Raw genomic sequence first — 16,252 nt, 5'->3', positions numbered from 1 at the left:
ACAAAACTCCTGCTTGGCTCTCTGTGGCTGGGACTTGTGGACGCGAAACTGCTGGCTTAGGAAACAGAAAAATGTACGGCTCACTACACTACTCTTCTGGCCTGTGCTACTGAATGGCTAGTAAAAGCCCCTGGAAAACCATTACGTCACTGAGAAGTCCTTAATGTCAGCCCCTCAAATAATATTGCCACCCACCACATCCGCTTTCAGTAGCATCACTTCGGTCTACGTGTAAGAAGAACGAATAACAGGAATAGCAAGTGGGTTGTGCCCACGAAAGCTCACGATTCCATCTACATGTTCTGTTAGTCGTTAAGGTGCTGCTAGACCGTTTGTTGTGTTTGAAGTTTTTCCAGGTATTATAGTCATGTTCATGGTCAGCAGAACAAGATTCACACTTCCTCTAGGGATAGAAATTAAGAAAAAATATAACCCTGCAACTGAGCGTGTGCGGCGGGGGGTGCATAAGAATTGGGCGGGACAGCAGGATGTCATCTTGCAACATGTAAGAATGCCGATGACACCAGATGGGAATCCTCAGTGATGTTCACGTTTCATCCTTGCTGCGTCAGCCTCCAGAGGTGAGGTAATGCTGGTGAAAATCACTACAGCCAAAAATTCTACCATAGACCTTGCTCATCCCCCAAGTACCCATAATTTCATATCAACAACTGCTATTCGTGAGAGTAAAATATTGTTGTTTCTTGGCCTTCCCAGCTCATCAGCTTTCACCCTGAACCAGGAAGGGTGTTATCCGTGAGCTGTCTGAGCTAACCTCCTAGCCCAGTGCAGTAGCTTAGGTTACCTGTTCACATCTATCTCTTGTCCCTCTTCAAGATCCCCCTAGACCAGTGGTGCTTAACCTTTTTTAATTCACGACCCCCGGGGGATGGACACTCTTTTTTTGAGCAAAAAAACCACCAGGAACATTTTTTGCGGTCCCTTTAATTTAAAGCGCCGGTACTCTCCCCTGCAACATCCCCCACCACGCATATGTAGGGCTCTGAGCTGGGAAAACAAAATGGCAGCCAGCCCGTCGCCGTGAACCCCCAGGAAGACACGGATTGCGCACCGCTGCCCTAGACCGTCTGTCTCAAGGATTTTCCATTCTGGGGAATTTCATAAGCACTGCAGGTTTCCTTTTACCTTCATAAGGACGCTGTGCCACTGGCAACTGTAAGACCATGGGATACTTGGGACAGTTACAGATAGAAAAACCTGGCTAGGTCAGTGTGGCTGTAAGAGATGCTGGAGCAAATCTAGAACAGCTGCCGGGAACAGAACATAGGCAATGTGTAGTGAGACCTATGAGCCACACGATAACGCTTCAGGAGGAAAACGTTTCCCTCTCTTTTCCTCAGGACTAGCTCGCAGGGTCCGTGGGAGCACAAAGTAGAAGTGCCTGCACTGATTAGTTAACAGACGTCTTGTCAGGACTGCCGATGAATTGCCGTTGAAATACAAAGAGATCCCGCTGTCACAAACTGAGCGAGACCAGCCAAAGTACAAAGTGCCGTACGAATGTCGAAAGTGCTGGCTGATACTGGCCACTTGGTCTGCTCCAGTAACTTGCCTCCGTCCGAACATAGGGACATCCTGGGTCAGACCACAGCGTAGCAGAACTCGTGTCCGGCAGTGGCCGAAACATCAGAGGAAAGCAAATAAAGCTCTGTGGTGAACGTAGGCACGTAGGCAATGCTGTGCGAAAGGGCGGATTTCCTTCCGTGTGTTCTTATCTTAGCCTGCATATCTACCAATACTAGTCATGAACTGCTCCCGCCCTCCTTTGCAGGTCCAGTGATTGCGTTTATCTGGCCACTTGCAGGAATGAGAGCAGCTTTGTGTTATGCAACTTGTGCACTGACCACGTGATACATGTGGCTCTATTCTACACTCCCAGGCTGCAGAGATTGTATTGAAGCTAAGTGGCCTGCCCTTTCTTCTCACCGGGTGCTCGTTGTTATGGGGCAGGATGAAAAGACCAATCCAATTCCTTTCCGGACTAAGTAATCAGGTCTTCTGAACCTCTTTATGTAAAACCCATTGTGACGGCGTGTTGAATAGAGGGAGTTTATTGCTTCTCCAGGGTACAGCACAGCACAGATGTAATCTGGTTACAGGAACTGGGGCTAGGAGGCCTCAGTGCCCCCCCTTGAGATGGGGGGTGGCTGGGCCCTACAATCCCAGCCCCCTCCCTAGCTCCTTCTCCCCTGCTTCCCAAACCGAAACTAACTCTCTTCCAGCCCTGACCCCCAGCCAGGGGCGGGATTCCACCTTCCTTTGTTTCTCTCCCTGGGGGGTAGCTGGTCGGACAGGTTGAGAGACCCTTGCCTAGTGACTCATCCCCTGTCCTGCTGGGCCGTGCTACAGACAGCAGCCAGTGGAGGTCACCCACAGTCCACTGCCCAGCATAGCAACCAGCAAGGTACCCCCACTGTGTCACACCCACCATGCTGCTAATTATGTTTGTTGCCTTTTTATGAGCCTCTCTGATCTGTTGGAACTTTTTTCAGTTGTGGAAACTGGAATCGGACTGTGTTCTCCAAACCAGCATTTTTCAGTAGGTTTCATTTTCTGCTCTATATTTTATCACCTTCTCAGTGTCCACTAGCATGTTATTTACTTTAACTGCTTCTTCGTATCAGCTCTTCAAGACTGTGCAACTCCAGAGACAATCAGCACTTCGGCAAATGTCCATTATCTCCTATTTATCATCGCTAAATGCCAACTATCCTCCACATTCCTAGCCGGCGTTAATCTAACTAGGGAGGGGGTTAGTTTTCCACAGTTACGAACCAAAGCCTTTGAATATTATTGGCTAATTTCAGTTTGCTCAATAAATAACTGGTTATTTGTTCACTAAAGAACAGTACTCGTCCCAGTGCTGCCTTGTGGGGCTTGCCCGAGGATGGAATACTCTTCCCGCGGAAGGGCTAGACAGCAGAGGGGAGTGAAACAGAAAGCCTGTCATGTTAAAACAAGCCTGGCTCCGACCAATAGTGACTGAAAGTTACCATCCGGTGGCTGTTTGGTGGCCTGTTTGGAGTACGGTACGGACGTGTGGCCGCCACAGAAGGGGCAGTGCTTGACTCTGGAGGCCAGTCTTCATGACCCAGAGTTAGGGCCTACCAGATTCATGGCCATGCAAGACATGTCCTGCACTGTGAAGTCTGGTCTTTTGGTGTGCTTTTGCCCCATACTGGACCGATTTCATGGGGGGGGGGTGTGAGGAGGAGAGACGAGAGTTTCTCAGTTTGGAGGTCCTGACCCAAAAGGTAGTTGCGGGGGGAGGGGTTCCAAGATTATTTTATGGGGGATCCTGGTGATTGCCGCCTTCAGAGCCGGACAACCAGAGAGCGGCAGCTGCAGACCAAGGGCCCCGAATGCACATTATGTAACCCGGGGCTACTCCACTTTGGAAGCCCCGGGGGCCACAATGATACTCACAGCACATGCCGAAGGCCGCAACTAAACATCTGTGCAAATACATGCAAATAGCTTCTTTTACACGGACGGGCATGAATACAAAGATTAAGGCACAACTACACAACACGCAGGCCCCATTTGAGTCGGTTCTGCTGATATTAATCAAATGCAGTATTTACCCGATTGGCACCCATTCATGAGCAGTGACAAGCCAGAAATTGAACTACTAAAATGCACATCAACAGAAGACCATTCTATTGACTCCTTTTTTGGTTTGGCTCCCGCCCGTGGGCCGCATGTTGAGCCCCATGTAAACCCAAACCGCACCGTGGGCTGCAAACAAATGGGCCACGTGTTGAGTAGCCCTGATGTAACCCTTCTCTTCCAGCACATACGGAAAACTTCTTAATTAGAGCCGGTCGTATTGCTTACAGCAGGGTTTCCAAGCATCTTCAGATAGAGCCCCTATAAGGTCCTGCAGATTTAATTCAATGGGGACCCAAATAACTAGACAAAGCTTTGAATTCTATTTTTATTTCTTGTGTATTTCTTATGCATTCTTTCAAAAAAAAGAAAACGATCAGAAAATTAGTAACAAAATAGCAGGGTCATATCACTATCATTAATATTTTCTCACAGTGCCTCTGGACCCATCGCGTGTACACTTTGAAAACCCTGCTTCAAGTTTTAGTGGTTGCTTGACTGGAGAAGGCCCGTCTGTAACTGCTAAAGGAACTCGAGGTAGTAATTCTCACTGACTGCTTACTGTGTGCCTGTTATAGCCACACACTGTTGTCACAAAGAGGATTTCCAAAGGTTTGGGAAATTATGCTTCAGTGCCTTGGGCTTTCCAAGCAGTTATTTCTGCATTTCAGAAATAAGCCCAGCCAGTTCGAAACGGATTCAGATTTACTAAATGTTTCTCTGAAAACAACTTTTGAAATGCTCCTATTTCCAGTTCCCCCCAGTGGGAGAGCTGACTTTCTCCATCTTAGCGATGGTGCCTTCCTGTTTGAGCCCCTGGCTTTACCGTAGGATGTAAAGCCAAGTTTAATGTGGGTGGCTAGAAGGCTGCTTGCAGAGGTGCTGAACACCCGCATCTGCTATTGACATCAACAGGAGGTTTGGATGTTCTGCTCTTCTGAAAGCCTGGGAAATCGAGCATTCGGAAATGACGTACTTTGAACTTGAATAGCATGTGCCATGCAAGGGCCTCGGTAAACTGTTACCCGAGCTTCCTACAGCTCCTGTGAGACAGGGAAGTATCATTCTGCACCAGGATACAAGCCTGCAGCGGAAGGGGACCCAATGAATGGGGAAGACTCTGCTACTGACTTGCAGTTCATTTCCCTAACCCATAAGTAAGACGGTCGTTTGTATTTATCAGCTGTTTGGAATAGGAAGAGAGACCTGAAGCCACGGAAGTGTCTCGGGAAATCATGCTCCAAGTCTTGGCACAGGTAGTGGGAGATGGGTCCCTTCTCCTTCACAAGCCAGGAGTGACTGTGGGGAATGGCGTATTTGGGAGTGAAATTAGCTGGCGCTGCGTTTCACTGGCCATTTGCATGCACAAATCCTTGCATTGCCCAGGTTGTCATAGTAACTGCACTGGTCCGTGAGGCGGGTGATTGCAGATCCACATTTCACAGTTGTGTGAGCTGAGTGGTGGGGCACCTCCTCACCCTTTTCCTTCAGATGAGGTCAGTGTACATCCACCCGGCCTGCTCTGCCTTGATGTCTGCACCCTCCTGGGGGGTCTAGCCAAGTAACGTGTGGGTGGATTGTTGTCTTCCAAAGCAAATCTGAGCTGGTCCCTTCCTCACTTGGAGTTGACATCTCCCAGTTCCCCCAGCACGTCGTATCAGTGATACACAGTGCAGAGAGCTGAACCTGACAGCCGGTGTCCGCCTCACCAGAGCCTCTTGGTCTTTGTCAAAATACAGCCCGTGGCCTGATCCAGCCCTCCACGATCCTCTGGGCTGGACTGCCACCGCACCGCTCCTGCCTGACCCAGGGAACCACCCAGACCCTCTGCATTCCCTCCTGCACCGCCGGCCCTCCCAGCCCCTGCACTCCCTCCCACATGGCTTCCTCAGACCCGAATCCTCTCTACCCAAGCCCCCTCCGACACCCCAGTTCCTTGGTACAGGACACAACCCCCTCCTGCCCCTGGTCCCCTAACCTGAGCTCCTTTCTCCACCCCAGCGCTGTCCCGGCCCCCGCAGCCCCTCCATTAGTATCACAAAAAGGTGCGCCCTTTGGCCACTTACCCAGGTGTTGGAGTGGCCCCTCCCTTTAAAAGCGATTGCCTGCCCCTGGAGTAGACACCCAAGCCTGCCCCAAACGCTACCTTTTCCCAGTCAGGGCAAGGCCATGACGAGAGTCGGTCACTTCTCTGCTCCATCCCCACTCCCAGGGTGATGCCCCCCCCCGGTGTTTTAGGATTCGTGTCTCTCCCGATTGCACTGAAGGGTCCTGTGGTGTGTTGGCCTCTCGCTCTTGGGGGACTCTGGCCATGATGGAGACCGATGCTTCGTTCTCCTCACCTGCCTCGGGGCCTAGCTCTGTTCTGGGTCTGTTTGCGGCTCTGTCTGACCTGCGTCAGGGGAGAGTTGAGGTCCATGCTACGGTTTACCTAGCGGTTGGATGCGAACCTTGTATTCCCATTAACCGTGATGCCGGGGTTCACTTCCTTCTACTTCCCTAGAAGCAGCTCAGAGCTATCAAAACACCGTTTCCTCCTTAAGAGCAATCCTGCAAACTGTGAAGATTTTGGCTTCTTGCTGGGTTGTTAGTGCATGTCTCGCGCTCCAGCTCCCCGTTGTGTCTCGGGTGTGGGAGAAGCGCCATGTTGCATTGCACGGTATCCTTGTTGTTTCTGTCCTTTCTGTTGCCACGCCTGGGCTGTTGGGGACTAGAAAGCTAGCGCTGGGAGGGACCCTTTTCCCCGGGGTAAAAGTTCAACTTGAACTGAGAAGTCGGTTTGTGTGTGTGCCTAGCTGTGGTTCTGTAAAACGCCACCAGTATGGGAACTCGTCCCAGGGGCAGTCCTCATTAGATTATCTTTCTGGCCAAGCCCCGTTCCTCTTCCTTTTTCTCTTAGCTGGACGTCAACTCCCTTTGCCTCTTGGGAGCCTTTTTGGAGCATGCGAGAAGGCTGTAACGTCAGCTGGCGAGACTGAGGTGCTGTTCCACGTTCCCAGTCTGCAGGCAAAAGAAAAAATACTGAGTGGTCTGCTCTGCTTGTCATGCCGCCTCCCTCTGAAATCGCAGGAGTTACTGGGATGTTGACAGCCATAGGAAGGGGGTGTCTGTTCATGCCGGTCCCTAGTCCTGTCTTCGTGCTAGGGCAGGAAGCCAGTGTCCCTCAGGCAGTGAGAGCTGCTGTGTCACTGCTTCCCAGAAGAAATCCAGCCTGGGGTAAGATCACAACAATCTCCCCTCTGTTGTTGTGACCCAAGTGGGAATCTGACCTGCCAGAAGAGATGTGGCCTGCTCTGAGTCCACCTCCAGGAGTTTGGGCCTCTCTGCTCTTGTCTATAGTCTTCTCGAGATCCTGTTGTCTCCGATACTTTCTTTTCAGATAGCCAGGAACCAGCGTAGCGCCCACAGCTGGGAATCCCGCCGGGACTGCATATTTGTAGTGCAGAGAGGACCGCTTGCCTGTAACTGTTCTCTGCAGATACACACGCTAATGAGTCCAAGGCAGATTTACAGTAGTCACATTTCAGTACTGCTAGTCAAGGTAATAGAACGTTCCTGCGATGTCTCTTAATCAAAATATGACCGATTTACTCAGCTAAAGGTGCATTTTTATTTCTTGCTTGATAGGTACATATGCTAAACTGCCTCCGCCAAACTGTCTGAGGAAGGACCTGGCCCCACTGGCTTAGAACTGATCTGTGGGAGCTCCATGGGGATTTAATTAGGGCAGATTTACACTTACCAGGAGATCTGCAGTGCAGCGATCAATCCTTTGGGAGTTGATTTAGCATGTCTAGTAAAGACCCAGTAAATCAACTGCCGATCACTCGCTTGTTGACACTGGTACTGCACCGGAACGAGGAGCATAAGGGAAGTCAATGGGAGAGTTTCTCCTATACCTCGACCTACAGTACATCGACTCCAGCTTTGCTATTCATGGAGCTGGAGTTGTGTATCTTGGGCCGACATTGCCCTATAGTGTAGACCTGCCCTTAGTTTCTGTAAGTTACCTTCAGAGGACAGATAAGTACCAGTGCCCTAATGCTACATGCTGTTGTTTCCAAGACATTTATTAGGTATAGTATAGCCAGCCTGTCCACAGCCTGAGTGTGCTAGTGGGCTGTCATCCGTTCGGATTCGACTACAAAGATTGAGCCCATCCCAATTTTTAATGTTAGTGTCGTAACACCAGTTGTAGCGCTGAAGCAGGGGAAAGGTTCTGAATACTGTGCATAAAGCCATTTCTCCATGGAGTTAATCAGCAACACATGAATCGAGCAGAAACCAAATGTGTGTGCTTAAGATAAAGGCCGTTTTAAATAAAAGGTGATGTAGTATTTGCTTTTAGAACAATACGATATTGACTGTTGTTTGCGCTGGATTGTACTGACTGGTACTTCATGCGATTAAGAACACCGAGATAATATAAAATCATGGTCCACTTTGTCCTACTGCTGAGTACTTGGAGAATAAACTAGATCTTACAGTTGATCAGAAAAAGTCTTTTTTGTGGAAAACGTTAGGTTTTTATCTCCGCAGACGCTGTCGTACGACAATTCAGCGAAAAGCTGCTATTTCGACTCTCACATGCTGCCATAATGCTCACTGGGATTTGTCGTTCTGGTGGCTCATGTTCCCTTTCTCCTCCATGGGCCAGGCGCACGCTCATGCTTTATGGTGTCCCTCTGTGAGGAGGAAAGTCGTTTTGTCCTTGGCCATGATCTATCCCGAGACTCTGGGGATGTTGAAGTAAACTGACAAAGTTTCCACATAAGAATGTTGACCAGCCCTACTGGATCTATTGACAAATCTCCCACTCTTGTGCAGATTGGGATAACGCACATTTGGTTAGTGAGATTCCACCCAATGAATGATTCGGCACATTTACAGTAGTCCCATTTCAGTACTGCTAGTCAAGGCTCTTCGGTAATACAACATTTCAGACACCTGGGATGCTCTAGATGGTGCTGGGTCCTGCCGTGAGGGCAGGGGACTGGACTCAATGACCTCTCAAGGTCCCTTCCAGTTCTAGTGCTCCGTGATTCTATGGTTGTACTTGTACTTAACCAACCTGTTTTCACCCAAGCAGTCATTTGCAAGAAACACGGTGAATTGGATGTGCATTCCTGCCCGCTACATTTAATGGGTTCCTTTAAGAGTTTGTTGTTTTATTTGTTAGGAAAAATACTGATGCCCTGTTCCGAGACAGTAATGGACAGTCATCAGTGTGCTTATAATATTTACGATGATTAGTTTTCCTGTATTTTTTCCTTTGTTTGACAGTAATTACAAAGCTTTAAATTAATAAAGGATCGAGACCATAAATTGATAGGAGATGATCTGACAACTTCACGAATAGATACTTTTTCAAGAATGCTTTTAAGTTATGATCACATTTTGTTGTAATATTTTTGCCTACCATTCAAAAGTTAGACGTAAGTTACTAGTACTGGGAAGAAATTAGAGAACATATTTTTGTCTTCTGAGTCTGTTTACTCTGTGCACTGGAATAGCTCTGTTAAATAGTCCCTCGCTTTGTCGCCTTGGACTCAGTTTCCCATAGCATGTGTGGGCCATCTCCCCTGAGAGAGGGAGAAGTGGTGTTCTAAGGATTAACACACAGCCAGGCCGTAAACGCTCACAATGGCAGCATGTCAGATGTCAATTGCAGAGCGAAGCTTATCGTAAAATTGGCTTGTCTTCGTATTGAAACTCTTTACAACCCAATATTTAAAATCCGTTCTTGTACCACTCATCTGCCTTAGGCCCAATGCGGCTCCCTTGGAGTCAGTGGCAGCTGGGTTGCATCCCATAATCCTGAATTCAACCCTTTTGGATTGATTTCCCCACAGTGCTGACCTACCATCCACCTAGGGCAGCTGTCTTGGCTGCACTGTTCGGGCCATTGTCTCTGGTTGCTGAGTCAGTCCACGAACCTGAGCCTCAGAGTAAGCAAAGGAGGCGCTGGCCTTTCGGAACGGCATCTAGAATGTATTTGTACGAGAATCCGTGCAGGTTCCCCGGGACTGATCAGACCTGGATACCTTTCCAAGATCCCCTTCCCAGGTCTCTCTGACTAGTGCTTCCCATGCTAAGGCTAGGGGCTCCTGAAAAATGACCCTGTGATATTTGTGTTTTGTTTCTTTGAATCCCAGTAGTCTCCGGTTCAGTTCTGCTTTATTTTCCATCAGCTTTGCAGAGGAAGGTCCAATGGAAGAGAGCGTCTCGGCGCCTTAGGGTTTCAGCTTCCCAGTGTTTGTAACCAACAAATGTTAGGCTTAAAAATGTCAGTCGGATCAGGGTTAAACAGTCACATGCCTCGTTCTGAGCTGCCACCCGGGGGTGACATGGGCGTCAGGGAGCCGCTTACCCAGTGCACTAAGGGATGGTTCTACCATCCACGCACCCCCTTCCCCGGAGCGCCACAGGAGACGAACCTCCGGGGCTGGTATTTCAGCAAGGGAATGACTAGGCCAGCGTGATCTGTCCTGCATGCGCCGGTCCCACGGTAATATGTGGCGCACGGTGCTCTGGGGGGTCTCCAGTTCTGCTCGCCGCATGACCCGCCGCGCCTGACATCACCGTTCACTTGCAAGCAAAGCCCCCTCCAGTGGACTTTGCAGGGAAACTCGTGGTCATTTAACAGGCTGCCACACAAGGGGTGCAGCCAGCGCCCGGCTGTGTCTCCGTGGGTCAGCAGCCGGGGCCGTTGCTTTCTCTGTGCTTCCCGGGGCGGGGAATGAACCCTCAGAGCTTGGTACCAGTGTAGCAGAGACAAACACCGATTCTTCAGGCTCCGTAGGCCACTTCCCCTTGGCAATAACAGACAGTTGTTCTGGTCTTCATCTATTCGCTGCTGCTTCCTGAATGGTCTCACAGCCCTGCCTTTCTGTAGCACCAGCCTGGGTCTCTGTTGTCTCCCTCTCCCTTGAGCAGGCCTAGGGAGGGAGATGGGCCAGTACGTGGGACTAGAGGCACAGCTGTTTGCAGATAGACGGACCCGGCTACCCCTCAAGTTAGGTGGGGGAGGGGTAACACCTTTCAGTGGACTGACTTCTGTTCAGGCCCAAGTGCAGCGTCCAGTGCGCACGGCGCTGTGCTGCGTACTGTCTCGTACCGGGTGTCCGCTCCTGGCTCGCTCTCCCCTTCAGAGCTGGGTTTCCTAAGAGAGGCTGCAGCTTAACTAAGGGTGGTTTTGTAATGTCCGGTGTGGGGGAAGCTTTGGGTGTTGCTCTAAACTCCGTTGTGGGAGCCAAGCACTTCTCTCCATCCAGGGAGGGTCGGTATTATTAGCGCCATCTGACCGATGGAGAAACTGAGGCACGCTGGTTGTGACTTTGGCAAGGGCTCCTAGGAAACTCTGTCACAGGACTGGGAGTCAAACCAAGGTTCTCTGATGGTCAGTCCTGTGCCTGCTGCAAGACGATCCTCCCTCCTGCTTGTGAAGCGCTTCACAAGTGCTGCTTAGACTGGTGTTTGCTAAGCAGGGGGAGAACGAAAAGCAGCAGGGGGGATGTGCTCCCACAAAGAGAGGGAGCAACCCCAATCCCCGGGTAGCAATTGGGCTTTCTTGGGGTGCCCTGGCCTCCCAGGGGTCAGGGAAAGCGAAGCCGTGCAGGGGTTGGTGTGTTCTCGGTGCAGAGGGAAACTCGCCTGCTGGTAACGCCTGTGAAAATCTGGGGAAACGTGAACCCCTCTGGGCACAATCGCTCCGGTGCTGTGAGAGCAGCTGGGACAGGGCAGCACCTTGGGAAGGGTCCGCGCGGCCCCTGGCTGGGTTGCACTGAAAGCATGTGACGGGCAGGCCCGTTCCACTGGCCGGGGTAACGTTACACGCGCACCAAGGGGAGCGGGCTATTTCTGGGGCTGGGCGGGGTGTAGGGTTTCTGACCGGCTGCGGAGAGTTGGATGGGACTCCGTCCAGTGAAATTGTTCACCGTTTAGTTGGCAACGTGTGCTGATCACTTGGCCCTCTTGGGAGAGAGCCCTCTGCCGGGTGTGCTCCTGGGCGGCGGGGCTAGATCCGGCGGGCGCGAGGACCCAGGGAGAAGGCCGGGCGCCGTGCGCACCGCTGCAGAACGCCAGATGCAGCCGGGGAGCCGGCGCCGGCCAATAAGGCGGCCTGGAGGGAGGTGGAACAACCCACTAGACAGATAGGGCCAGCGACACAATTTATTTGCATATTCATCATTTGCTTAATGAATATGCAAATAAATGTTACCAGTCCTCCAAAAGCTTGTGAATGGGTTTACTGGTCCCCAGTATGAAAAAGATTGGGAAGCAGTGCCCTAAGCCAAGCCCGTGGCCTGCTCCCACGGCAGCGCTCCCCTCCGTGGATGGCATTGTGGAGACCAGCAGCTGTTTTTAACCCGCGCCCCTCTGCGCTGACGCGCGGATACCGACCCTGGGCTGTTTCCTCCCGCACAGGCTAGCCAGGCAGCGCGTCTGCCTTGCTCCCCGCCGTTTGTGGGGGCGACAGCTGGCCAGAGGGCGCGGAGCATGGGTGAGCCGGCCCACGCAGGGGGGTGTCTCTGCACTGCTGCTGCCCTGCCCCGTGAGACCGGCTCCCGCTAGCCTCTGGCTCTGGGTTCCAGCTCCAGGCCCTGCGGCTAGCAGCAGGCGGGGGCCGTCCCGCGAGGACTGGCGCTAAGCCGAGGGAGTTCTTACGCTCTTCCCTCCCCGCAGGAAGAGCCCCTCCCCCGTTTCCTGTCCTGTGCACCCTAACCCGCAGCGGGGGGGGGGAGTTTTGAACTGGCCCCCCGGGCGCTTGCGAGACACTGGCCCCTGTTCTCAGTGGGGCTCAGCCCATTAGGTGGTCCCGGCTGGAGGCGGAGGGCAGGCTCCGCCAGTCGAGTGCCAGCAGCACAGCCCCCCGCGAGGGCGGCTCCATCCACACCCTGCTCTCGGCACCGGGGGAGCCAGGATCAGGCGCGTGCGGCCGCATTAGGATTGGGCTGGAATCGGAGCATCGGTAAAAGCTCATCTCCCAAGGCACCGTTCAGCCGAATGGCCGTGCCGAGCTAGCTGGCGAGCAGCGTGCCCTGCACGTGGCCCTGCCCCGTGAGCTCCATGTGAAAGCTGCGGCCTGGGAGGGTGGGGTCTGTGTTTTCCCCACACAGAGCAGCCGATGTAGCAGTCCCTGTGTGTGGCTAAACAGCAGTGATGTTTACTCAACTCTCCACCTGGCTGGGCAAAGCAGAGTCCTGCTGCATTCCTGCTAAGCCAGTTTTCTTGCTCAATTAGTGTAACGAGAGACCGGCCCTGGCTGGTCGGCGCCTGCTGCCCCTTGGCGTGTGGCGGCTTCAGAGCCGGGACGTTGGTAAAGGGGCTCGAGGAAGCTGAGTCTGTGTGGCCGGGGCGCAGTGCTGCTCCGGGGCCAGTGGGGCTGGGCCGAGGGGCCCTGGGAGGAGGATGGAGGCCGGGTTCTGGTCCGGATGCTGCTGCGGAGAGTCGCTCACCGCCAGGCTGCCCGAGAGACGCCGGCTTGGTGTGAAGGAGCAAGTCTCCACGTTCCTCCCGCAGGTGCCACACTCTGACCTTCGCGGTGCGACGGGGAGCCCCATAACGAGCCCCGCCCTCGCGGATGCGGCCCTGCCAAGCGTCTCCCCGGGGCGGGGGGTTGGGTGTGCGGAGGGCTTCGCGTCAGAGCCTGCCCCTGCTGTGCCCGCCCGCGTGACGGAGGCCAGAGCTAACTGGCGGGTCTGGCCGAGACCTCGGCCCTTGGCCAGGCGATCTGCTGCCCAGCCCGCACTCAGCCCTTCTGACCCTCCTCCTTTTCCCCGCAGTGTACGTGGTGGAGGAGCGGCGAAGGGACAACACGGGGGAGAGTACCTGCCTGACGGCGTGCTGGACCGCTCTGTGCTGCTGCTGCCTTTGGGACATGCTGACCTGAGCTCCGGGGAAGGCCCCGCGGCCAGCACCTCCCTCAGGGCGCCCTGCGTTCTCTGTCCTCTCGCGCTGCCGCCCCTCACCATGTAATCAATGAGCCGCTTTGCACAGCCGCCAGCCCCTCGCGGGGGTCGCGCCCCTCGCCGTAGGGGAGGGAGTCCCTTGTCACGTCTCTCCCATTTGTATTCTATTTTAAAGAATGTGCTGAATGATACTTTTGGCCGAAGGCTCCCTTCTTACCCCGGTGTGTGTATCCTTTTCCGTTTCACCTTTCCTGGTCATGGAGAAATATGCAATAATTCAAGCCAATGACTGATTTTCCTTTGCTAGCTCCCACTTCTGGTTCAATAAATTTGTCAGATACAGCTGGGGTGTGTGTCAGGTACGTGGCCTGTTTTCTTTTTGTTCCCCAGGACCCCTAGCGCCTGCTCTGGGAATCCACCATGGCTAAGCTCCCAGGAGCGCCTGCTGCAGGAACTAGTAATTGTCTCCCTCGTGGCGGAGCCGAGTTCTAGGGCGTGAGATCCGCAGAGACACAATTACCGCGGCACCGCGCCCACTCCCGGCAGCAGCGTGGCTGTTGTGTACGTAGGACGGCTCAGCGCTTCCGCGGCCGCTTGGAAGACTCCTGGCCGCTGGTCCCAGCAAAGCTGGGGAGGGGGAGGCGCGGAGAGGGAGCTGGGAGATGCTGTGAAGCTGCCTGATACGACACCATACAGATTCCGTTCCTGTCGGGCCTCTTTGCGGGAGGCTGGGATGGAGGCATCTCCCACTGCTGGATGGGCCCTGGAGACAGCCGAAATCCACACAAGCTGTCTATACTGCGCTCTCTTGCATCAGAAAATATGCAAATGAGGGAAGCGGTGAATATTGCTGTGCCTAATTTCATACTTAATGAGCTGCTATTTTGTGCAAGGGGCTTTTGCGCAAGAGCTGTTCTACTGCTTTTTCCAGGCAGAACGGCTCTTGCACAAGAGGGGGGTTTTGTCCAAAAAAGGAGCTGTGTAGATGGCTTTTTGCACAGAAGCCCCTTGTGCAAAATGGTGGCTCATTATGTATGCAAACGAGGAGTAGCCATATTTACCACTTTGCCTCATTTGCATATTTTCTTGCACAAGTGAGTGCAGTATGGATGTAGCCCCCATGTCACCCGGCCTGGGGGAGGCTTGAGAGCCACAAGCATGCTGCTAGATCTGCCCTGGGGAATTCTCCCCCGTGTCCTTCCCCCAGCACTGAATTCACCCAGCGACTGTTCGCCCAGCTGCCCTGTTCCCCCTGCATGGAATTAAATCACCAGCCCCAAGAGCAGCACCTACGGATGCAGCAGCCGCTCACAGACCCCTGGTTCGCTGCCCTGTGTCCTCCGCTCCTTGTAAGTGGAATTGAGTCAAATTCCTTAAGACTTTGTGCGGCAACATCCTTACTAGAAACTGACTGGTGAGGGCGAAGTGGCAGAGACTTGTAGAGGGAACAGATCGGTGCTTTGAACCCTCCTGTGTCAGCCCCCTGGGCACGGCTTCCCTGCTGCTGCCTCTCGCGGGCCTGTCCCTATCCACTCCTTGCAGCTCAGGAGGCTGTAGAAACCCACGGCTGGCTCAGCCTGAGCCTTGGGAGCTAAAGAGCCTCTAATTGCAGGGTGATGGTCAGAAGGGGGGCGGGGGAGGGTCAGGAATCTAGGACCTCGTGAGGTGGAAGGATCTCAGAGCTCAGGCTCCCTGAATATCTCCACCTGGTGCCCCTAGACTGAGCCTGCGGGTGTAGCGTAGCGCAGTGCAGACAGACCCTTCCTGCCACGTTGGCTGGGGGCCTAGCGCAGCGGGTTCCAGAGCAGGGCTGGGTACTCCCACGATACAGACGAGGCCTGTTTAAAGAAGCTGTCACCTGATGCTTGGAGAACAGGTCATCTCCACCTGGCCCACCGGACTCCTTGCTGCTCTGGGTCGGGAGTAGCGATGAAAGCCTGTAACCTCCCCTGGGGAGGCTGCACTTGGCCCCGATTCGCCCCTTGAGCCAATGTCCCCGACAAGACTGTTAAACGCTCCCCGGCCGGGCAGGGTCGGGCCGGGTTAGCGTGGCCCGGGGAGCCGACCTGCCCCAGCCGGGGGCCGTGCCTGGCGGTTCAGTTCTGCTCCCGGGCAGCCCAAAGGAAACTCCTCAGCACAGACGCGGTCCGAGCACGAGCGACGGGGCCAGAGGCGGCGCTGAAAGGCCCCGAAGCCAGGCCCGGGCCCCGCTCCGAGGGGTGCGAAGCTGCCTTCGCTTCCTGCCGCCCGCGTTTACCGGCCAGGCCCCGGGCTGCGGGCGCGCTGGGTCCAGCCTGCAGCGCGAGGCATGTGGGCGGGGGGGGGGGGTCTATTTATAGCCCCCCCCGACCCGGCCCGCGTGGGCAACCCCCCCCCCCGGCGGACACGGGCCCGGGGCCGCGGCGGGAGGGGGCGACCCGGGAAAGCCGGGCCCGGCTCCCGCAGGGTCCGCAGGCTGCAGCCGGGGGGCGGGGCCTGCCGGCATTGCCCCGCCCCCGCCGAGCCTGCGCGATTCATCCCCGCGGGCCAATCAGGCGCGGCTGCTCTGCCGAGCCGGCCAATAGGGGCCCAGCAGGACGAACCGGGGCTCGGGGCTGGCAGCCCCCTGGCACCGCCCCCGGGGGGGGGGCAGCCCGGGCTGGAGCAGCGGGGGGGCCGGTGGCTGCGGGAGCCCAGCGCGAGCACCCGCCGCTGCTGCGGCTGGGTCCTGC

The 16,252-nt window shown here is 54.3% G+C and overlaps 1 protein-coding gene and 1 non-coding gene across 2 annotated transcripts in view; one reads left to right on the top strand and one right to left on the bottom strand.

The window, feature by feature from the left end:
* The window catches only part of LOC102453535 (uncharacterized), a 32,401-nt gene extending 18,518 nt beyond the window's left edge, over positions 1-13,883 (top strand). The window contains exon 2 of the transcript XR_012896276.1: positions 13,416-13,883. This is a non-coding gene — a transcript (uncharacterized LOC102453535). The remainder of the gene's footprint in view (positions 1-13,415) is intronic.
* The window catches only part of PFDN1 (prefoldin subunit 1), a 70,212-nt gene that overhangs the window by 4,526 nt on the left and 49,434 nt on the right, over positions 1-16,252 (bottom strand). The gene's annotated exons all lie outside the window — the stretch shown is intronic.

The sequence above is a fragment of the Pelodiscus sinensis genome, chromosome 17 (genome assembly GCF_049634645.1).
Source record: "Pelodiscus sinensis isolate JC-2024 chromosome 17, ASM4963464v1, whole genome shotgun sequence".
Taxonomy (NCBI): domain Eukaryota; kingdom Metazoa; phylum Chordata; order Testudines; family Trionychidae; genus Pelodiscus; species Pelodiscus sinensis.
The sequence above is the reverse complement of the archived record's forward strand: the minus strand, read 5'-3'. Positions and strand labels throughout refer to the sequence as shown.